The sequence below is a fragment of the Uloborus diversus genome, chromosome 3 (genome assembly GCF_026930045.1).
Source record: "Uloborus diversus isolate 005 chromosome 3, Udiv.v.3.1, whole genome shotgun sequence".
NCBI classification, from domain to species: domain Eukaryota; kingdom Metazoa; phylum Arthropoda; class Arachnida; order Araneae; family Uloboridae; genus Uloborus; species Uloborus diversus.
In genome coordinates this window covers 62475355-62498789 of record NC_072733.1, presented here as the reverse complement: position 1 = coordinate 62498789, position 23435 = coordinate 62475355, and positions in this window count along the sequence as shown.

Here is a 23435-nt window from a genome sequence, read left to right as displayed (position 1 = left end):
CGGATTAAACTTGACCAGCTTCTTGAGCTGGCCGAAACTAAAGAAGTTCAGATTATTGCTCTTCAGGAAACCAAGCTTAAAGAGACCTCTAAACTGAAGGTAAAGGGGTACAATGTCTTCCGTTCAGACAGAAAAACTGGAGGAGCTGGTGGTGGCTTAGCCTTCCTCGTCAGGAACATTCAGTATCAGAGCATCGACACCCCACAATTTGATAATACTAAACTGGAAATCCAAGGCATTTCGTTCCCCTGGAGAGGTAAGAACATTAAAGTCTTCAACTCTTACCATCCTCCTTGCTCCTCAGGTTTGCCCGACTGCTTCTTTCAAGGGTATGAAAATAACATCTTTTTCATTGGAGATCTGAACGCTAAACACCCTAACTGGGGATGCTCCAACAGCAATGCAAGGGGAAATGCGCTCCTTAATCTCGCGGATGATAAGAGCTTTCTATTTTTGAATGATGGATCCCCAACACACTCCTCCCATAGTTACAATATCAAAGAAGCACTGGACATCTCCATCGTTAGTCCAGATATTTACCCACAATGTAATTGGACTGTGTTAAGTAATATTGGTAGTGATCACTACCCCATTCTTATTGAATTAGATATAAATCAAAAGGTCTCCAGGGACCGTAGGAACCACTGGAATTTTAGGAAAGCCGACTGGAAGAGGTACAATGATTTGACAAATTCTGGAGTATTTAATGAGCCTCTAACCAACAACATCGACAGTAACTGGACGGCATTTGAAAACGGAATTATTAGCGCAGCAAAGCAGTCGGTCCCTCGTGGTAAAGTAAAAAAGTACACTCCATTCTTCTCCCACAACTCCGACACATTGAAACCACTCTTAAAAAGGAGAGAAGCACTGTCAAATCTCATTTCATCCAATACCGGTAACACATCTGACAAGACCGAACTGAACAGAGTGAATGCAGAAATCAAACGCAAGTACGCCCTTCTAAAGAGGCAGAGATGGAGGGAATTTTGCACTTCTCTCGACTCTAGAACACCCGAGTCCAAACTGTGGAAACTAGTAAAAAGTATTGATAAAAGTCAACCTCAATCTGAGAGCTGTAACACTATTCTAGCACCGGACGGGAGTGTCCCTAGTGGTCACAAAGAAGCAGCGGACATCTTAGGCCTGCATTACAGTAATATCAGTAAACTGTCATTCACTAACCCAGACAAGACTATTGCACGTAGGGCAAGAATCCTTGCTAACAGACACCGAAACAAGAAAGCAAGTGACCCCTTATTCAGCGCTCACTTCTCTCTGCAAGAATTGGAGTTCGCTATTGGAAACTTGAAACTGTCCAAGTCTCCTGGCCCTGACGGCATCTACGGACACATGATCCTACATCTCGGTGAGAAGGCAAAGAAGAGATTGCTAGAAATCATTAATATCTCCTGGAGCAAGGGTCGGCTACCAAGAAATTGGAAAAAAGCTACCATTGTTCCAATTAGGAAACCTGCTAAAAGCGCAAACTCACCAGACAGCTACAGACCCATTGCCTTAACAAGCATTCCATGCAAGATTATGGAAAAAATGATCCTCTCCAGACTTTCTTACCATCTGACTTCCAAAAACCTATTACCTAAAGAACAATTTGCGTTTAGGAGAGGACATAGTACCACAGATCAAGTTCTTTACTTTTGTCAAAATATCAGAGATTTCCAAAACATCAAACCAACAAATCACACCATTGCGGTTTTTCTGGATCTTTCCAAGGCGTTTGATAGGGTGTGGTGGAACCTACTCATCCTGAAACTGCATGACAAATTTGGAATCAAAGGCAGTGCCCTTGCCTGGATTGCTGACTTTCTAAGAGCCAGAATTTTTCGTGTTAAGTGTCAAGACACCCTATCTAACTGGTTCAAAACGTATCAGGGGGTCCCTCAGGGATCCGTCCTTAGCCCAACTCTGTTTTCATTGTTTATGGCTGGATTCGAAAGTATCATCGCTCCGGAGTGTGATGTCGGAATATTTGCTGACGACATTGTGCTGTGGTGCTCTGGCCCTGATGTGAAAAATATTGAATCGACCTTAAACGCTACGTTAAAGGACGTGTGGAAGTTTGCAAACAACCACAAACTGAATTTTAACGTCACTAAATCATATGTTGGACTTTTTACCACCAATAAACACCTGTACTCGTACCACCCCCAAGTCCTCTTTCAAGATCAGCCTCTTTCATTTGTTAAACATCCAAAGTACTTGGGCTTTGTTTTAGATCAGGAGATTACGAGCAACGGACACATTTCAAATCTGGTGATCAAGAGCCGTAAGAGACTAAATATCCTTAAGTACATCTCTGGATGAGACTGGGGTGCTGACGCCAAAACACTCAGATCAACATACATTGCACTAATCAGGCCTATCCTTGAGTATGGATTCCCGGTATACTTCTGCGCCTCGACATCTAACCTTCTCCAGTTGGAGAGAGTGCAATTGAGTGCGGCTCGCATCATAACAGGCCTAAGAAACAGTTGCCCAAATGATATAGTGCTTTATGAGGCTGATCTCCCTCCCCTTGGCCTCGTTAGAAACTCGAAACTGGTGAAATACTTCAACAAACTAAAAAGCTATGAAAATCAGAACCGTACATCTGAATATCTGTCCAGCTGGAGTAGCAACCAGAGACTCAAAAGGAATAGCCCACTTGGTCTGGCCGACAAACTGGATATTATATCCCATTCAGTGGAGTACTCATCTCTAACACCCTGTGTTAGTCCGACTGAGGGACTCCTTGGAGTTCACTTCCACTCTGAACTACCGTCTCAAACCAACGAAAACTCTGATGTCCCTGAATATCTACGACAACTGGCTCTGGAGGTCATAAATAGTATACCGAGTTACGCTACTCTTATTTATACAGATGGGAGTAAAGACGAGTCAAATCATACTGGGAGTGGTATATATATTGAGAATCCTTCTGTACGTCTCTCTCGACGCAACCCAGACCACTGCTCGGTCTTTAAGAGCGAATTAATAGCTATTAAGGAGGGTTTAAATCAAATTCTCCACTCCACAGACTGTAGTGACATCTGGATTCTTACAGACAGCCGTAGCTCAATTCAACATCTACAGGACTGGAACCAAGTAAATGACCTAGTAAGCATTCAAATCATCAATATGCTTAAAACTATTTCAAAGCGAAGAGACGTCCACCTTCAGTGGATCCCCTCCCACGTCAACATTCCGGGAAATGAAACCGCGGATGCTTTGGCAAAAAGAGGCTGCTCTGAGATGGCCACGACTGATTACGACCTAACCTTTGAAGAAATTTTCTCTGCGGCGAAAAATAGAGACCGGCATGTCTGGCTTGCTCCTCCAGCTCATTCTTGGTACAGTAGACCAAAACCAGGAGGTGCATTACGTTTCAAGGCCGACAGACAGGACCAAACGGCCATCTCAAGACTCTTCAGTGGGCACCTGAAATGCATGTCATTTGAATCCGGCCGTAAAGTCTTCCCAACGTGTCCCAAGTGCCATCTGCTGCCGGCCTCCCCGCAACACCTACTGGATTGCTTGGGGCTCACTCTTGAGGATGTCCGCGACAACCCACTCCTGGTGCTCGACTTTGCGAGGGTGCATGGAATTATGGATTTGATTTAGCTGTCGCTAGATCCTGAAGGATTGGACACAACAACATAATTTATAGTAAGGCGAATGAAAAGCGTCTTTTGAGATGTCGGGTTGTTTGATTTGTAATGGTGGTCTTCGTCTTAATGCTTCATCATACAGCATGTTCTTTTTTTCAGTTGACTTGAAAATAGTTTGTCTTTCATGGTTATACTTTCTTGTCAAAGATTAGGGAAGAACGACTTAGAAAAGTCTTATTTCAATGTTATGCATGTTCTTCGATAATGTATGATGATATGTGGGATTGAGTCATAAATGTTTCAAAGCATGATGCTTCTTGAATTGTTAATGAAAAACAACAACTTAGAAAGCAATATCACTAGACGATCGAATCTATTTTATGCAGTGTTTTACATCAGAATTTAGAAAATAATTACTTGCATATTGATAAATCATAATTGACATATGAAATAGCGGCTATGTGTTTTTGTAATACGCGCATCTTGAAGCCTCGAATGCAGGAGTGCTCACAATGGGGAGGGGGGGGGGGGAGGGCTGTCTTTGGCGCAGACTGAGCCATTGAAGTTTTTAATGGGGTAGTCTAAAAGGTTGTCTCTTTTGGAGGGGCTCGAGTCCTGGGCTTGATCCGTAGCATTTTAGGTCCGTAGCGTGTAAGGAGATTCACTATCGCCCTTTGAAGGATACGCACCCCTGTTAGTTAAAGTGTGTTACCATAACAATATAAGTAAAGAGCTATTTTTAACGCGACCTGGAAGTTTATTTCATTCATTGAAAATAGAAAATACGCCACAAAAGCAGAGTTTAGTGTATTTTCATGCTTTGTATTTTAAGTAAACATTTCTAATCGCGGAAAGGGGGAAAGTATCAGTTGGAATTTAAAAATTTTCCATTGAAATATTTTTTTTTCACATTCACTCTATCAAGCATTCTAAAGGTTCAAAAATAAAAAATAAAAAGTACACACATCTTTTCCCATCCATCTTCCACCTAATCCTTAGAAAGTTTTTTTTATCAATAAAATTTTACTATTAGTTTTCACTGTGTTTGTATATTTCATGCCTTCAAAATAAATTTCTCTCCTATAAAAAAAAACGTAAAGGAACAATAGTTTGTGTGTGTTTGTGTGTGCATATTTGAATATAAAGAAAAAAATATATATCTGCCTTATCATTCAGACAGTAGTTGCAACAAGGTCAACAAGGTACAGCAAAATTGATTTCAAAAAATAGCTTGTTCAATAATTATATTATGGTTGGTCTCTGAGACATTTTAATTTCTACCGAAGTTTAGAATAATTTTGAAAAATATTAATTCTATACTTTTCTTCTTAAACATAAATTTTCAACTATGGATCTTTTTTGATGGGACATTGATTAAAAAAACTGATGTTTTAAATATTTTTTAAATGTTTAATTCGGCAAAATAACTCTTTTCCCAATGAAAAACAAAACAAAAAAACAAACAAACAAACAAAAAAAAAGGCAACGTTGGTTGTCCAATTTGTTGGTTTACTTTCTAAAATTATTTCACCATACCTAAAATGCAGTAATTTAATTGTGATTTAAAAACATCTGGCATTTAAAAAGCAACTGAAAGCTGCTGCTTAAGTTACATAAGTAGCTTGATAATCGTCCAAAAATGATGAACTTAATTGAAAGAAAAAGTTCATTTACTACAGTAAATCAGTAAATAGAACGAACGAGTGATACTCTTCTATACCATAACAACAAACGGCGTGATTCTAGCCTTTTATATGCAAATAAAGACATTTGGCAGTAAAACAAATTGAGGTTGATTCAGATATTTCTGATTTGCATTCGAATGGCATTTGGTAACCAGATGGGGTCCTATTTCATATGAGTACATCTGTGTGATAGAATCTGAACTAGAAGCTGCCGTACAAACCGACTAAGTAAAATTGTCTTGCATCAAAATCTCCCCATCAAAAGCACTTTATTTTTCGTGTTTGCATGGAAAATCACTAGGGTAGATAAAGCAATATTAACTGGGCAAAATGAAAAATGCGTATGTTGATAATTTTTAACTTGACTTTCATCTGATTTTTAAAGTTGAGACAAAGAGATGAGTTCATTGCTTCAACTCATGATTAAACACTTGAAGATAATGAAAAGAAACTGCTGTATAAATAAATGAGTTTGCATGAATATAATATACGTAGTTTTTTTTTTTTTTTTCTTGAGTCACTAAGCAATTTCACTTAGCTCTGCTTTACATTTAAACATACTATGACACATGCATTGCCCTTCTTGGCTTAAGTGGACCTGATAATATAATTAATATCTTTTACATAGACAACCTTCGATTTCTATAGAGTGGGATGTTTTTTACGATACATCCCAAACCGTACGGCATTGAATGGCATCAGTCTAAAAACTAGGGAGCTATAGAGATAAGTTTTGCATTTGTTACACGTTTTGTGTCACTGATTCCATATTAACAATTATGTTATTTATGATAATCAACATAAAAAATATATATGATATTTTTAATGCTTTTTCAAATGCTTCATTTTATAGACCAATCATGATTTTTTAAGCTGTTAAATGATATCTTACTTTTTTATCACGGTGATTCTAAAATATGTAAGATAATTTTAGTGCTTCTGTTTAAAACTGAATTTAGCTGGCAATTCTGATTAATTTTTGTTATAAAATAGTTTTAACCGGAATCAACTATACTCTTCAGAGCATATATTCCGTAAAAATTGAAATACTAACAAACATTATTTGTGTAACATTTCTGCCATTAAGATTTTAGTTCAAGTGCCTTTTAAAAAATATTTTACCCATATGAGTCCCAAAGTAGTTTACCGCTTATTTTGGTAAAATTTGTTTTAATGGAAGTTTATGCAAAAAAAAGTTTATTCAAAAACAAAGGCAGACTTAAAATAAAGTGCTCATTCAGTGTAAAGTTCAAAACAACTATTTGGTGCTGGGAAATGTAAGTCATTATTTTCAGGTAATTTACTTAAAAACGGTTTTTAGGTAATTCAAGATAAACGTAATAAGGATTCATGATTGTTTTAACTTTAATAGCTTTGACCTTCTACTGAATGTAAACTTATTGTTTATTACTTCAAAACCATTTATAGACATGTTCTTCTTCTGAATAATTTTCAAAATTTAATACTTTAGGTCACTAAGCTTAAAATAAAAAATTTTTACTCTCAGCTTTCATTATTCAGCGATTTTCATTTGCATCAATATTTACCTAAAATTGAATTCTGCACTTGAAAAACACAATTGAGGCAGTGAGTAGCAAAGGGATATAAGGGGATATTTTCAAGATTTTTGAGTCAAACACATTTAAAGTTGCGGTCCTAGGTAGTCTTTTATTGAAAAGTTTATCTAGATCATGCTGTACAACAGCATCTACTGGGCTACTAGTACTATTTCTTGCTTCAAGACAGGGGAGAGGTTTACCTACCATTTGTGCTAGTTTTCTCCAAATTTTAAGTTTTGACATCCCGTTGCTTCTCACTACCTCAATTTTAAAATGCCGTGCCAAAAGATATGCACAAAAGGGTAATTTTTTAAGTTGTAGAGCATAATCAATTTCGCGAGAAAAGGCACCTTGTGGACATCAATGAAAATAACAGAATGGTTAAAAAATGCATTTGTTTACTTCTTGTACTATGACATGAGAAAACGATTTGAGTGAAAAAAGAAAAAAAAAACTAGTTATAAAAATATACTTTCATTTTTCATTTAAGTGCCGTGTTTTGCTCCAAAATAATAATTTTTCCTTCCCTTTAAGTTTCGTGATGTTACAGTCACAAAATGCGCATTTAAACTGTTCGATTCAGTGCATTAATGCCTACTATATGTTTCTCAGATTGAAAGCTTCTTTAGTAGGTGTTTCGCTTTTAGCACAGTTACGGTCCTTCCAGATTGATTGAGGACTCATCAAGGGCGAAATAAAGGCTCTGGATAATGCAGCTTTGTAAAATAAGCTATTAGGCATATGCTTCCAATTCTTGAACTCCTCGAGACTAACGTCGAGTTAAAGGTCGAACCAGCTATCAAAAAATCGAAATTTTTCCGAGTCACCCGATGAACCCGTTTCCTGTAGCGATGCTAGAAGGTTTGATGGATTATACATAATTTAAAATATTCGGGGAAATTTTTAAAATGAAATATTCATATTTTCATCAATTCTTTAATGCATTTTGGCTGTCACCTCATATGAGGGCTTCACATGCGGCAAAACTGCTCCTCACTCCTCACCCCGCAGTGACACAACTGATACAAACACACACACACATATATATATATATATATATATATATATATCACACTCACCGATGTGCAAACGGTTACATACACATGCAGAGCACTTTAGCATCTGACTGGGAATCAACAATTTTATCTTTAGTGTAATAACATTTGTTTTCCACTGTCAAAAATGTCGCTTGTTTTCCTACATCGTAAATGATGTCAAGGAAAATTTTTAGTCTATGAAAATATATGTTATTAAAAATGTAATCATTTAATTTGTATATTTTAGTTTCAAAATATGACAAGTTAATTATTTCCCTTTTATAACTAAGATAAGCTGTATTTTGTAGTTTAGTTTCCTTAGAAACACAATCTCATGTCATGCTTGTATGAATGTTGGTATGTATAAAGGGGTTGTAATATACATAAAAATAATGTAATTTTGCGCCAGTACCACTAACTTAAAGCCGTTATTCCATAATTGATCAGTCGACTTACAGAGTACGAATTAAAACAGAGATCCTTTATATATTTCAATTATTTACTTTAAACAATATCTAGGAATTTTAAAAAGATTATATGCCATTTCAACTTTAAAAAAAAAGTGTACATATGAGAATAAGGCTCTTAATCTGTACTGGTGTAAAAAGATCTCTATCTAAAAATAGTTCATTAAAACCCGACCAGAAACTATATAAAATGTTTTTTTTTTTTTTTTGACGAAAACGAACGTAAATGTAATAAGGGTAACGGCGCTCTTCTGATGGACGGTTACGCTACTTGTGGGATAGACGTATTAAAAAAATAATAAAATAGCGGCGCATTAATTAAAAAAAAAACGCTTTTTCATCAAAAAGGTTATCCCAAATGATAAAAGAAAGAGCTTAAAAATGCTGAAACTTCGCCGATTTTGGAATCCCAATAATATGTAAACTGACTTTTATTATTTTTTTAATGAAAATATACACATGATTTTCAATTTATTTGACCTTATTTTTTTAACTATTGCATACAGAAATGGGTTAACATTTTCAATAACATTTTCGAGATCATTGTTGGAAAAAAATGGCTTTCTATTTACTTAAACTTTTTCGGCTATCATATTTTGGACGTTTTCAATGAGGTGTGTACAGTACAGTTGTGCATTTTTTCAACGCAAAAAGTCTTGAGTGGACTTAGAACTGTTAATAGATTCGTTATAATTCATTAAAATACCATTGGATGGCGTAAAATGTGTCTATATAGAATAAAGAACTTTTTAGAATGTTTATATATTTCTTCGACCTAAGGCAGTTGACCATTAACTAAGAAAGCACACAACAGCATTTGTGACCGTAATTTGACAATCGTTCACGAACTCACGCTCACTTTGATGCTTTCTGAAAAGAAGTTGCTTTTTCATTTTTTAATAATAAATGTGGTGATCGATTTTTTTAAGCATTAGGGGAAAAGTGGGAGAGACGCCATACTTTTTATAGAAATTAGAAAAAAAATTAAAAACTCAGTATAAATCAATCCTTTTTGTTTTATTTTAAAATTACATTATTACTACGTTTTTAAATTACCACTAACGAGCTTTAGACTTATAAAAAAAGAAATAAAAAATAAAAATTGCAAGTTGACAACCGGCCCTCTCTCCCATAACGTGCGGGAGAGACGCCATATAGGGTGGTAAAGATGCCATATATTTCTTGTTTTTGATATTTTTGCTGATTATTTCCTTACCACAATTATTACAGTACATTGTACTAGACTCATGCAACAATTTTTAGCATATAGTCAAAGGACTACGGGGGAAGAAACTGCATTTTGTGATAAAATTATGAAACTTGGCACGTTTGTAGACATTGTATAAACAAAAATTTTAAGGAAGGGGAGACATTCCAAAATCGCCCTCCAAACACCTCTAGCGGCCATTTTTGGTCCGAAACCAAAAATGGCGATATTTTTAAATGTTTTTTTATTATAATTTTTTTAATCATAGGTTGCATCATTCCATAGATGTTTCTTATATTTTTTACCATTTAAAGCTTCATTAAACGTCTAATTTCAAAAATACCATAGCCCCTCTACTAGTAATTAACATTTAATTCAATCAGTTTTTTCTTTTTTTTTAAATAATAATTTTCCCAACATTCCGCGCACACAAGCAACTTGTTTTCGCTTCACTGTCGAGCAAGGTAGGTTTGAGATTGGATAAGATTATTAAGAAACTTTGTCGGGGTTTCTTTACTAGTGGATGTTTGTCTGGAAATTGATGGTTTTTGTGGAGGCAGAGCTGGAGTGGCAGCACTTTCAAGAGTAATGCCAGGAAAAGCTAGTTCAATTAAATCGAATATAACAAAGAAATGATCTGGAATAGCATTATTAGGTGGAAATATTCTAAATGCTGTAGTATTTCCCACGGCATTCCATAAAGTTTTTGAGCTTCATTTTTCGATATTTCTCTCTTTTTTTTTTTTTTTTTTTTTTACTTTTTCAATAGCCAGAATTACGTTATTTTCACTCCACTGCCCCCTGATTACCACATGCTTCCTCGCGCATTTTCTCGGCATTCAAAAAGATAAAAAATTACAAACCAAACACCCCTTCATTTACACATTTGAAAAGTTTGGAATCTCTCTTCATTACATGGGAGAGATGCTACATAGGTATAAAGTACGTAAGTAATCAACACATATTGCAAAATGTAGTTGAAATAAGTTAATAACAAGCTAAATCAAACATTAACCCCCCCCCCCAGTTCATTACGGTGTCTTTGTTTTACATTTAACACTTATTGAAACCAAACGACTCAAAATTTTTATCGAAAAATACTCGCACTAAAATGGTCTTTTCGTCATACACGTCACACTCGAGCGCAATCGAACAAGAACTGGCACATTAAGAAGGAAGTGTGTATGAGTAAATAAAAACTGAGAAATATAGCCATCAATTTCTTAATCACAGAATTTCTGAAGGTATGGCGTCTCACCTCATATGGTGTCTCTCCCACTTTTACCCTATGTGAAACGTTTCCTTAAAATAATGGTAACTTGGCATTGAAGACAATTTACGCTTAGAAATGGGTTTTTTGATACCCTTATCATAATCTTTTGTTTCTTAAAATGGGGTTATTTTAAATTGTGAAAACTCAAAATGTTCTAGGTCAATTAAAGAAAAAATTAAAAAAAAATATGCACAAATATCTAAGCTTTAATTTTTATTTGGCGATTTAAAAAATTTTAATTCAATAATTAATAGAAAATATTTGAAGAAAAAATCAAAACATTTTTTAAAAAATCATATTTTTTGCTGCAAGCGTTTTTTTTTTTTTTTCGAATTTGCCGAATAAAAATTAAAGTAAACTGTTTGAAAAAGATATGCTCCCAATTTCATTACCTGATCTTGATCAGTTCTTGGTTTATATGAGTTTGAATGCAAAAAATCGGGAAAAATTGCATCATGGAGAAAAACGCGTTTAAAGTTTTAAAGTTAAATACAATAGTAGTTGCCGCCTGTGCCTTGTCTAGTGGTCAGAGATGTGTAACTGTGACAGGAAGGTCCGGGTTCGAATCCCGGCTTGGGCATGGACGTACTTTCTCTCTCCTGTCCTTTCTTTGTGAGAATGTGTTGTTGCGCTGTGAATGGTTGCCTACCCTATAAACGGGTCCTTATGGCATGTGTGTGCTGTAGAAGTCGGACTTCACACCATATTACGGTACAGTTGGAAAAGTGAAGCAACGCACCCCAAATTGCCAGCCTAGCTGGCACACAACAACAACAATTAGTTAAATGTATGCAATAAAAATAATTTATGTCTTTCGTTCTAATTAAAATAGAAACAAGATTCAAACATCCTTTTAAGCAGGAAAAAAGGAAAAGTTTTTTAAATGGGGAAAAAAAAAGCAAAATTTGAAAATTTTTGTGTCCCGGACCCCCTTAAACGAAAAAAAAAACATATACACAGTACGTACAATGATCTTATTTCTTAATATTTGTGTCGCTTTTAACATTTCATCGCGCATTCTGCAGTAAATAAAACTGAATTAAAATTCAGTGAATAACTACTTTTATACGAACTGCCTTAACACTCCATGAATGACGAGGAAACGATCAAAATTTGCATAAATTTAACTTCTATAAGCTATTGGGGGCACCTCTTTTGAAGAATTTGTACTGCATTATTTTCACTCAGTTGAAATACCATATTTTTTCATATTAAATGTCTGTTACTTAACAAATGTAACAGTCCATCCGAAAACCGTGTTACAAAAATTACATTCATACGTTTTTCATCATAAGTGTCTTTACTAATTTTCTGTATTGAGTGTAAACACTAGTAGCCTGTTTGAAAAATGCTTGCTATTTAGGGTTGAATTAAAATTTATTTTAAATATTTCAAACTGAAAATCACTGTCTTTCCTCATCAAAATTAATCTTTTCCTCAAAAATTGACGATCTTTTTGAACTGATTTTAAGTTTCAGGAAAATACTAATCGGTTTGGGAACTTTTGAAAGCAAGTTTTTAGATTCCCAGTCACTTCTAAAATGGACTTAAGCGTCTATATTTTTAAGTTTTATTATTACAGCAGAAATGATATTTATATGCTAATTAATATTTAACTATCACATTCTGAAACTGATATTTATAGATTTAACTGATTTGTATTCAACTTGCTATCTGTATCCAACTTCATTATTTCGCTAGTTAGCTACAGAAGGTTGGATAAATTTTTAGTATTAGTGAAATCCTTTAATTTCTAACGGCTAGTCTTTAATCGTTAATTTACTCAAACTTAAACTAGGATCTCAAACTCTCCCTCGTTTCTAAGGAAGAGATCTTCCATTGTTTATTAAACGTAATCTACAGGCTGCTGGAGCTCGTTTGTATTATTTGAAGGTATTGGCAGGAAATACATTTTTCCTCTTTGGTTCGCTGCCTCATTTTGCGCCTAATTAATCCTCCATGGAAGAAGGAGAAGCCTCTGTGGTTATCGATTATGCTAAAACTATATCTCAATCAAATGCTCTTCCCATTCATTATGTTGCTCTCTTCAGAACTAATTTGTATAAAATGTTTCCAAGTTTTTAATTAATTTAGGCCATTGTGTTTTTTTTTATTATTAAACTACTTTCTAAATAATATTGAAGCATCTAAATTAGAATATATATATATATATATATATATATATATATATATATATATATATATATATATATATATATATATATATATATATATATATATATATATATATAAAATTTCTTATTAAATTAATCCTTTTTTAAAAATAAATCATACATTTTTGCACTCTTGTCTAAATCTTGCATATCAAACTAATATTAAACAAAATAAGTTTGAACTAAAAGACAAGCTTCAAAATCATATCGTCGCCTCAGAGCCGTAAGATACCTAAAAGTGGCAACCACAGCATGATATTCTAGTGTTGTTTTGAGGCGGCGATATATTCGGCCGACGTACAGGTCAGTTATTTAAAAAAAATTAAGAAGGGGGGGGGGGCAAAGGATTTTCATTCAATATCTTTTGTAGGAGAAAAAAACAAAATTCTCAAAAAAAAAAAAAAAGCAAAATTACGTTGTTTTTGAAATCAGGGAGGAAGTGTCAATTGACCCTCCCCCCTCCAATGCTCCTGATCCCCCAAATGCTTACCTCCCGCCTTAACGCCTCGTCTGTCCACCACAAAAGCTGATTTTATGAAATGCCTGTCCAAAAAACGAGACCAACTATCTAAAAATCTCTTGTTTCTATGACTTTTTGGATACGGATCATATGTCCGCAGAATCTTGTCCGCCGGATCTTCCGTCCTTCAGATCTTCTGTCCGTTGGACATTTTGGACGTGGATCTTTTGTCGTGGACATTTTGGACGTGGATATTTTGTCGTGAACATTTTGAATTTGTTCTTTTTTTCCGGATTCCACATTTGAATATTTTTCAAAAACATACTTTTACCCAAGTTGTAAGGAGAAAATTAGAAAATATAAAATTTTACAAACATGTTTCGGGAACAATGCTATAAGTAAAGTGAAAGGAAAGAAAAATTGTTTCTTGGGTTTTATCTTCATGGCAATTAGAATTAGGGTAAGCAAGGGTCCATCCGTCTTTTGGTAAAGGAGAGGGTCATTATCGGAAGAGGGCTGGCCATAAGTACAATATTCAGGCACAACATAGGGAGTGTGGAGCAGATTTTTTTTGAAATGTTCGTCTCCTAAACGCAACTTTAGGATACTCTTGGTCACTTCAAGGGAGGTCATGACTCAAGGGCGAATTCAGGGGAGGGTCGAAGGGTCAGCTGACCCCCCTGTGACAAGAACTTTATTACGATTATTATTAAATTTCAATTTTTAGTACGTAGAATTAATGTCAAACTTTCTTTTGCTTGGTTCTGTAAGGTGTTTCTTCTCCAGCACATATGTCGTAGCATATGAAAGGTTGCACCCTCACCCTTAAGGGGATGGGCGCCTCTCAGTGGCGTAGATAAGGGGGGGTTTAGGGGCAACCCAACCCCGAAACGTTGGTCCAAATATATATATATATATATATATATATATATATATATAAGTGAAGAGAAAAGTTCCCCAATTTTTTTTCTGTGAAAAAATACGATTTTCTTCTGAAAATCATAGTGCTACAAAATTTACTGCTCACCCTCCTCCTTCTTCCAGCACTATTAAAGATCGTCTAAAATTAATGTAAAAAATTCCAGGGGTAGGCTCTCGAGCCCACTATTATTATCAAAGTTCATCTGAAATTGCGTTTTTGAAACTTCAAGTTTCAAAAATTGTTTCAACGAATCCCTGGACCCTATACCTTTTCCTAACAGTACTGAAAATGGCTTACAATCATTCTTTACAGACTTAATATTTTGGAATACTTCTGAGTGGAGAGCACCGAATCTTTTCTCCTACAACATCACTAGGAGAGTCTAACATGCAGTTTTAATAACTAAAATTACGGAAAATTTCCGGGGAGGAAACTCCGGACCTCCTTTTGATACTGCAAGAATATTATACTTATGACTACATTTATACTGCTAATTTCTGCCCTCTGCATCGCATTTATAAGCATAAAAAGCAAAAAGTACCAACAAAAGTTAAAATAAATTGCGATTGCGAAAAATGACCCACTGTGATAATCGCGTTCACAAAAAACAAACCATTCTCATGTATAATTGCAAAAATTATGCATTCATGATTCTAAAAATTTTCTCAAACATTTTATTTTCACGCTTTTCAAAAGGTATTTTTTTTTATTTGCCACTTTCCTACATTTGAATTGAAAAGAAACTCTTAAAAGCATGTCCAGTTTTTAGAGATTTTGCTTTTTGCTGCGAAAATACATGTTCCCGATCCCGACAGCCGATTGACTCACGGATAATCCGCTCGTGGAAAATCGGAAGTTAAATTTAATCGGAACTTAAGCTTAAAATCATTTCTAAATACAGTATGATACTATGTATAAAGCGTAAAAGCAATATATAATAAGAGTAATATTTATATAATATAATTTTTTTGTACTCTGTAGTCTTATGAGATTTTTCTTGTCTGTCTAGTGATCTATCTGAACGTGCTACGAAACTTTGACTGTTTGCCGGGTTTTATATTTAGAAAACAAAATTCTTACTTACACGTTACTGTTCAAACTAAACTAACACAATAGAAGACGAAAATGCTTCCATGTAATTGATATATCTGTGTATCATGCATATTCAATAGTTTTTCTTTGAAATGTGATTGTCTTGGTTTTTGAAATCTTGTTCATATAAGTCCCTGGCTTGTTCACATGTGTCCCCCAGAGGAGGAAAACACATGTATACTGTGTACAATTAAGCACACTAAAAAATTACAATCAAGTAAAGAAATAATTTTATAAAAAAAAGTCTCAAATTATCCATGACGCAAATAAAAGACTATTTAATCATGGGGATATTTTTCTTTTGAAAAATCGGTAACATTTTTTGAAAAATTAAATTGCTCACTTATACTCCTTGTTCCCCTATTTCTAATATCCGTCTCCTTTATCGTTCAGATGAAAATACTAGAATATCGATTTCATTCCAAAATAAGACTGATCGATTTAAAAGTAAGATCTGTAGTTAATTTCTCCTTCTAATGATTCCTATCTTTATCCAGCAACTCTCAAAGAGGCTTTCCAAGTCAATGCAGAGATCTAGCAGGCTGCTGCTTTCCCATGCAATCTTCGATATCATTAGAGCCTCTTGCAAGGCTGGGCGTGGATTCCTTAGGGACAGCAAGCAGTTCGTCGGTACAAGTGACGGATGAAGGATGTCCATTGTGCTCCGGCGCTTCACCATTGTCTAAATCGCGTGATTATTGAGATTTCCGATATTCGGCGATACCATTACGGTACACAAACTGTATGCCTAAGCTCTAAATAGCACGCAAACCTCTGATAACAATTCGCCAGGTTTGCAGCTTTTATTAACTTGAGTGGTGGGAGGGGGATAGGGTTTTGTAGGTATGCTAGGGGTTGGCCTTATTCTCTAAGCGATGTGTCAGGAAAATATCTTTTCTTAGGTCTTAGGAATAGTTGCGGTCAGAATATATATTCACCAGTTGATAAGATAAGAACGTACTACACCTTAAGCATAAATGATCCGAAAAATCGTGACCGAGGATGAATTATAGACGAAGATCAAAAGCACTGCAAAAATACCGTTAAATCAGTTTGGTTATTAATACAGTAACCCCTCGTTATATCGCGCTTGTCCGGAGACAACAACAAAAAAAAAAGCGATATATCCGAAAACGCGATGTAACGGAGGCTGTGAAATGAAACTATAAATTTAACGCACAAATAAATGATATATGTGTCTCTACAAAAATATTAGTTGATTTACCTTTGAGGGCGATTTTCTTAATAAAAATAAAAGAAAATTTGTCTACCAATTTTTCTTTTAAACTAAGATAAAATAATTTAAAATATTTTATTTTTTTATGTTGGGGGGAATACGAATCGAAAGTTGCAGCGAATTAAGAAAATGGAAAATATGCCAGTTTCATTGATTGAAAAAACAAAATAATTTGTCTGAGACAAATGTAACAATTATTTATTTATTTTTTTTTAACGTGTCGAAAGTTAAGTAACAATTAAAACTTTTTTAAATATGATTTTTCAGGAGAAAAATGAAAAGCGTGATATATCCGAATGAGCGATATAACTAGGCGCAATGTAACGAGGAGTTACTGTATCGTAGTTTCGTACGAAAGTGTATAAGTAATTTTATATTTATGTACTAAATGCAGTCTTTTCAAATAAGCTAACTAATAAAAATCAATTTTGTTAACACATGTTTGCAGATCACGCGAAGGTACGTTATTATATGATAAACGGTAGGACGTATGAGATATAAAAATATGGGTTATCTTAGTTAATTATTTTATTGTTTTTACTTAATCATTATGGTTTTCGGAAAATCGCACGCAACCACTTCATGTTCGTGCAGCAAGGCTCGCGCTTACAATGTGCTGAGAAAGTGATTAGTTTTGCTGGTTCTCGTTCATGGTAATATTGGTTATAAAATAAAAATTTAATTTGTTTAAAGCACCTAAAAATAATTTTATAAGGTATTGTTGATTGAGGTGACTTTGCGACAGCAGGGATTAGATTGTGGCATAATTATAAAAAGTAGGATGTAGTTTCGATAACATACGGAAGGCTTAATATTTGCTGCTATCCACTTGATCTTTCGAGCAGCTAAGGTTAACAGTACCAATACATCTTTGCAGCAAGGACGTAGCCAAGGGGAGGGTCCATGGGGTTCGGACCCCCCCCCCCTTCCCGAAAGACCCCTGTCCTTTTTTCTCAGTTGTTGCATCTCGCATCAATAAAATTTTTCCGAAAGGTAATGTTTTTATAAAACGCAGCATTTCCCCCTTAAATATTCCCATTGATCGGCAATTTTATCAGCGCTTGAGTCAATTCAGAACACGAGAACCTCGTGCAACAACTACAGGTTCCCAATTTTCATCTGCTTTGTCTGAAACGGGGAAATGTCCCTTTCTTCTTTCAAACCAGCTGGGTCGTGTGACCTTGAAATTCAGCCCCCCGCCTTTGGTCCATCAAATTGCCATCGGCAAAGTAAAAACAAGCATTTATTGCCACTTTCGTCGTATCCCACAGTCTCATTGGCGTGGTTTTCTTTATTTCTTTCTCCTTTCTTTTTGGATTTTCGTGGATTTCGTAGACGCATGTTGTACAAAAGACAGCCAGAGTGAGGTGTGTTCCTGGTGAATCAGTAATTGAATTCCGATTTTTTTCTGTTTTAACACGCAGTTTTTATCTACGTCATACTTATAGGAAACATATCTTGAACAATATTTTGTATGCAAAAGATAATTAAGTTTACCCAAACTAGGTAAGTCGCAGTGCTCCCTTTTAAAGTTGTCTTAATAATACGAGCATGTTTACGTGTTAATGTGTTTTTCCATTTAAAAACTAATTTTAGATTCTAAGTCAGCGGCGAAAAAAGAAATTCTACACATTTCGTGTGTTTGAGGATGAGAAAAAATAATTATTGATTTTTTTTTTTTTTTAATTTCAACTCTTTATATTTTTGGCATGGTTCATTTCAGATTCATTTTATATTTTGATAAAAGTTTTATTTCAACTTTTAGATTATTTTTAACATCTCTCTCCTTTTTGAGTAACAAATTACGTAGATTTTTTTCCTGATATTCTCCCCCCCCCCCCAATATTTAAGCATTCAATCAATTATCAAAATTTTATAGAAAAATGAAATTGAAAATTACTAGAATACTTTACTGTGATCAGTTTATGAAATTACAAGCTAGGCCATATTAACGCATGTAATAAGTAATTTATTAGAAATTATTACTTTTAAATCTTACTGAATTGTGATTCTATGATCCCAAAAGAAAACAGTAGGTCAGTTTTTAATTGACGAAAAAATCTCTAATTCGATGTTGTTCCATTAAACATATTTGTATTTGCATCATTGGAATACATTTTCTGATTGTTATTCACTGGCTTTGTACTAAGGAGTTATTTAATTAGCATCTATGCATCCATCTTTAGTAAATTGTGAAGGTAGCATTAAACGTAACAAAAAACAGACATCTGCATTTAACTTTAAATTACTAGGTGAAAATTACCGCTATTTACTGCGTTACAAGCAAAGAAGCAAAAAGGGTAAATACGAGGTAAATTTTTTTGAATTTTTCGTTTCTATGTTGCCTTTTTTTTTAAACTCTTATTTTCTTGAAGCTAAAGATATTCACTATTTCTTGCAATAGAGTGTTTTGCTAACATCGTATCAAAGAAAAAAAATCATTACCTGCGTCGTAAAATATGATACGTATTGTTGTTAAAATTAACAACATGTTGTTAAAATAAAATTACACAGATGCTTAATTTAATTCATTATGTATACATTCCATTAATCGGCATGCAAAAGATCCCTTAGGTCGTTTGACTGTGAATGCTCTTGACAAAATTAAATTCCTTTTGCAGTTTCGCATCGAAGAGAGCTCAAGTGTCTCCATCTGGTGGAAACTGGGTATCAAATTTTTCTGTGACATTCACATCCGCGTCTTAATGGTGGCATATGCCATATCGTTGGTTCGCACTTGTTCCGCAAAGGCTAAAGCCTCTAACACAGCCCCATTAGAGAGAAAAAAATAATGATAAAAAACGGCAATACGCCTTTTTCGGTATTTAAAATTTTTTCGAACAGCTTTCAACCTTTGAGGAATAGTGATTTCACTTGAGAACACCATTTATTTCTTGCTTCTCTTTTTTTTTCGACTAACTGAAATCACTGTGTCAATTGGCTGAAGAAAGAAAAAAATCTATATACAGTGGCTCCCAAAAGTGTTCGTACACCTTGAAATTTTGTAGTAAAACCAAAATAACGCAAAACTGAATTCGAATATGAAGTCCAATTTTTTTTTCACACCATTCCTATGCCATTCTGAATAAAACCCAGTAGTGTTTTTCAAAATATTGCCAAATTTAATTTTTGAAATTTGTCAAAAAACGCAGAGAAAGAGAAAAGATACGCCACAAAAATCATCGTACACTGAAATATTTTCGAATAAATTCATGATTAAAGTTATCACATGTCGTTTTTTTATTATTTTTGCATTGTGTTGACTCTTAAAGGTCATTTGGCATTAATTTTTTGTGTATTTATTCCCTAATATTTTGCTTATTACTTTAAAATGGCTGGTATTCGAAAAGAACCACAAACACCATTCGAAAGTTGAATTTTTTCCCCACAATAGCGGTAAATTGGTTTGAAATGTCTCTAAATTAGTTACTTTACTCCATTCTATAGTAAAGTGCTTGATAAATTGCTTTAAAGAAAGGAATCGCATCGAAAACAAGGTAAAAAAATGTCAACTGGCAAAGTTAACAATGCGTGATCGGAGGTTTACAGTTAAAAAAATTATGAAAAATACACATTTGAATGCTGAAAAAGTTTCTGCAGAATTGAATGAAACTTTTTACGTTTAATTTTCACCTAAAATTGTTCACCAAGTTCTCTGATTAGTTGGATTAAATGGGACCTCATCCCGCAGAAATTTTCTTGTTCGTGCGAAAAACGGTAAGCTCACGCTTTCCGTCGTAATATCAATGATAAATAAGCTCAAAACGTTTTGGAACAACGTCTTACTTATAGATGAAAATAAATTTAACACTTTGGGTTAAATTGTTGTATAATTGTACATAGAAGAAAAAATGAGGAATTTAATCTTAGGAACTTAGCTGGATCAGTTAATCAGGACGGTGAAGGTGTTCTAGTGTAAGGGTGCATTACAGCATCAGGACTTGGAAATTTGGAATTTTTTGATGAAATAATGAATTATTCTGTTTATTTAAATATTTTAAAAAACAATTTTAAACTATTAGCCCAAAATTTGGGAATCGGAAACAACTTTGTTTTTTATCCAGATAACGACAAGAAGCACGCGTTTGCGTTTGGTGCTTCAAAAACTGTCCTTAAGCTTAGAAATATCTTCTCAATCGCCAGATTTGAACTTAATGGAACATATTTGGAGATATCTAGTAGCTGGATTGCGAAAATACACCATTGAAACGAAAAGCGAACTAGAAACAGTAAGACTCGAAGTGCGTCTGAACACTTACTCAGAAATTACACAAAAAAAGAAAGAAAGAAACAATGAAATCTATTCCCATACGTTTAAAAGCTGTTGTTGATACTGCATGATATTCTACTAAATAATAACTTTGTAAAAAGTTAGATTATTTACTAATTGTTTGACATTTTTTCAAAGTGTACGAAGACTTTTGTGAGGTAAAATTTCCGCCAATTTTTGGTTTTTGATTTTTTAAAAATTATGTTTTAATGTTTCATTAAAAATATTCATGTAGTTTTGTTAAGAATAGATCATAGATCTTATAATAAAATACCTATTCCGAAATATTAATTCTAACCAATGAATAATTGCCTATTTCATTGAAAGTCGTAGGTGTACGAACACTTTTGGGAGCCACTGTACATATATAAATAAATGTTTGTCTGTATGTCATCCATGAACTCAAAAACTACCCGGCAGATTTGGCTAAAACTTTCACCGTTGTTTTTTTTTTTTTTTGGTACTGGGAATGTTTATAGACCAGTTCGAAAAAAATCCGATCGATAGTTCCTTTTTTATTCCAATTTAAGTCACAATCCATTGGATAAATACGAATAAAATTATCGGCTGCAGAAATTAATTCGCGTGAAAGATCTCATTGATAAGAAGTTAGCTGTTGCCATTTTTCTTGAGTTTGAACAAATAAATTCTTTCTTTATTGTTTTATGGCTTTTCATGCAACGGGGGGATTTCAAACTTTTTCTATTTGATATTTTTAGCGATTGATTGATCTTGCAAACTGCGTGAGTACAAAATTTGAGTATAGTCACGGCTTCACTTGATACCTGGACCGATTATTATGAAAATTGCTATATATATGTATTTTTCCACGGAGAAGGTGAATAATATGCTCATTGAAGCCACTCGCCACCAGGTGACACTGCAGAGTAGCAACTTCTCCCCCGTTCAACCGATTGTCATGAAAATCAGTATAATGGTGTATTTTTTTGTTGGCGTAGCAACGCGCGTCGGGTACAGCTAGTATATATATAAAAAAAAAATGGTTGCATCAAAGGAAGCCTCCGTCCCTCAAAGAGTTAATAGTTTGTTCAAGCTTTTAATTGATGATTAGGAATGATAATTAGAAAACGGATAAGATTGGAAATATCATTCTATTTCGTATTATCAAAAGAATATTATAAATGTAAATAAATAAAAACTAATTCAAGCTTTTTAAATGAAACCTTGTTAATATTTTCGTTGAGAGAGTTGTGGGGTTTTGCCTGAAATGTTGTTCAAATCGGACAGGGTTACGTTATGTAACATTCATATAGTTATACATTCGACTCCATAGATATAGATTTATTTATCCTCATATAAATAATGCCGATGATAGAGTAACCCGCGTGTTTCAACAATGAATTCGCGCCACGGCATGTTACGTAATTTGATAATATGTTTTGGTAATGTTTAACATGCAGGGAAAGGCTTTATTGTGACAAGGCTGAACTCGATCCGGTAACTTAAAAAGGAATGAAGAAACGAAAATAATGAACGCTATCTACTTTAGTTTAGGGTTAATCCACTGGTGTCAGAGTTAAAATTTCAACTATCAAACTATCACCGAATAGGCAATTGCTTCGTTCAAATTAAGAAGAGTTGAAGCAATTTGACGGGCGGCTTTCTAGTTTTCAAATAAAATGGCATAAGTACAAATGAAATATATTACAAAGCTTTAATATTTTATTAAATTATCGCATGCATTTTCCAAGTAATTTCTAGTGCAGTTTTCGTTTTCCGTTTTTCTTTTATTGTGTCCTTTTTATTAATAGAAAATATATCACTTATTTTCAGGAGGACAGAGGTTCACCCATATTTGGAAACTTTGTATGTGATAACTTTCAGTTTAATGTTAATTTACAAACTGACAATAATTAATTTACCACTTAACATAAAATTTTTGTTAACTAAGTTTAACTAATGACTCTATTAATTTCAATTATTTAATTAATTTTAGTTAATTATCATATTTTAATAATCTGTTTTAATTGGATTTATCTTATCTTGTGTAATTATCAGCTACTAATTCTGCTTTAGCATGCCTCCTCTTTTAAAGTTCGTGCAACCTTGGACCCCCCCCCCCCCTTAACGAAGTTCTAGCTACGTGCCTGTTTGCAGTGGTATTGGTACAGATGATGTGGCACAATCTCATTCTTCCTGGCTAAGTCTCCCTCGAATAAAATTTGCTGCACACTTCTTTGTGACAGAAACAGTTAGATTGTGGCATAAATATAAGATGTAGGATATTGTTTCGATAACAGATGGAAGGCTTGAAATTTGCTGCACTCTACTTTATCTTTCGAGCAGCTATGGTCAACCTCTTAGCAATGGTATTGGTACAGATCATATGGCACAATCTTACCCTTGCTGGATAAGTCATCTCAATAGACGGTAAGCTTCTTTTTCCAGTTCCAGTTAATGATCAATTTCTCTTATCTACAATA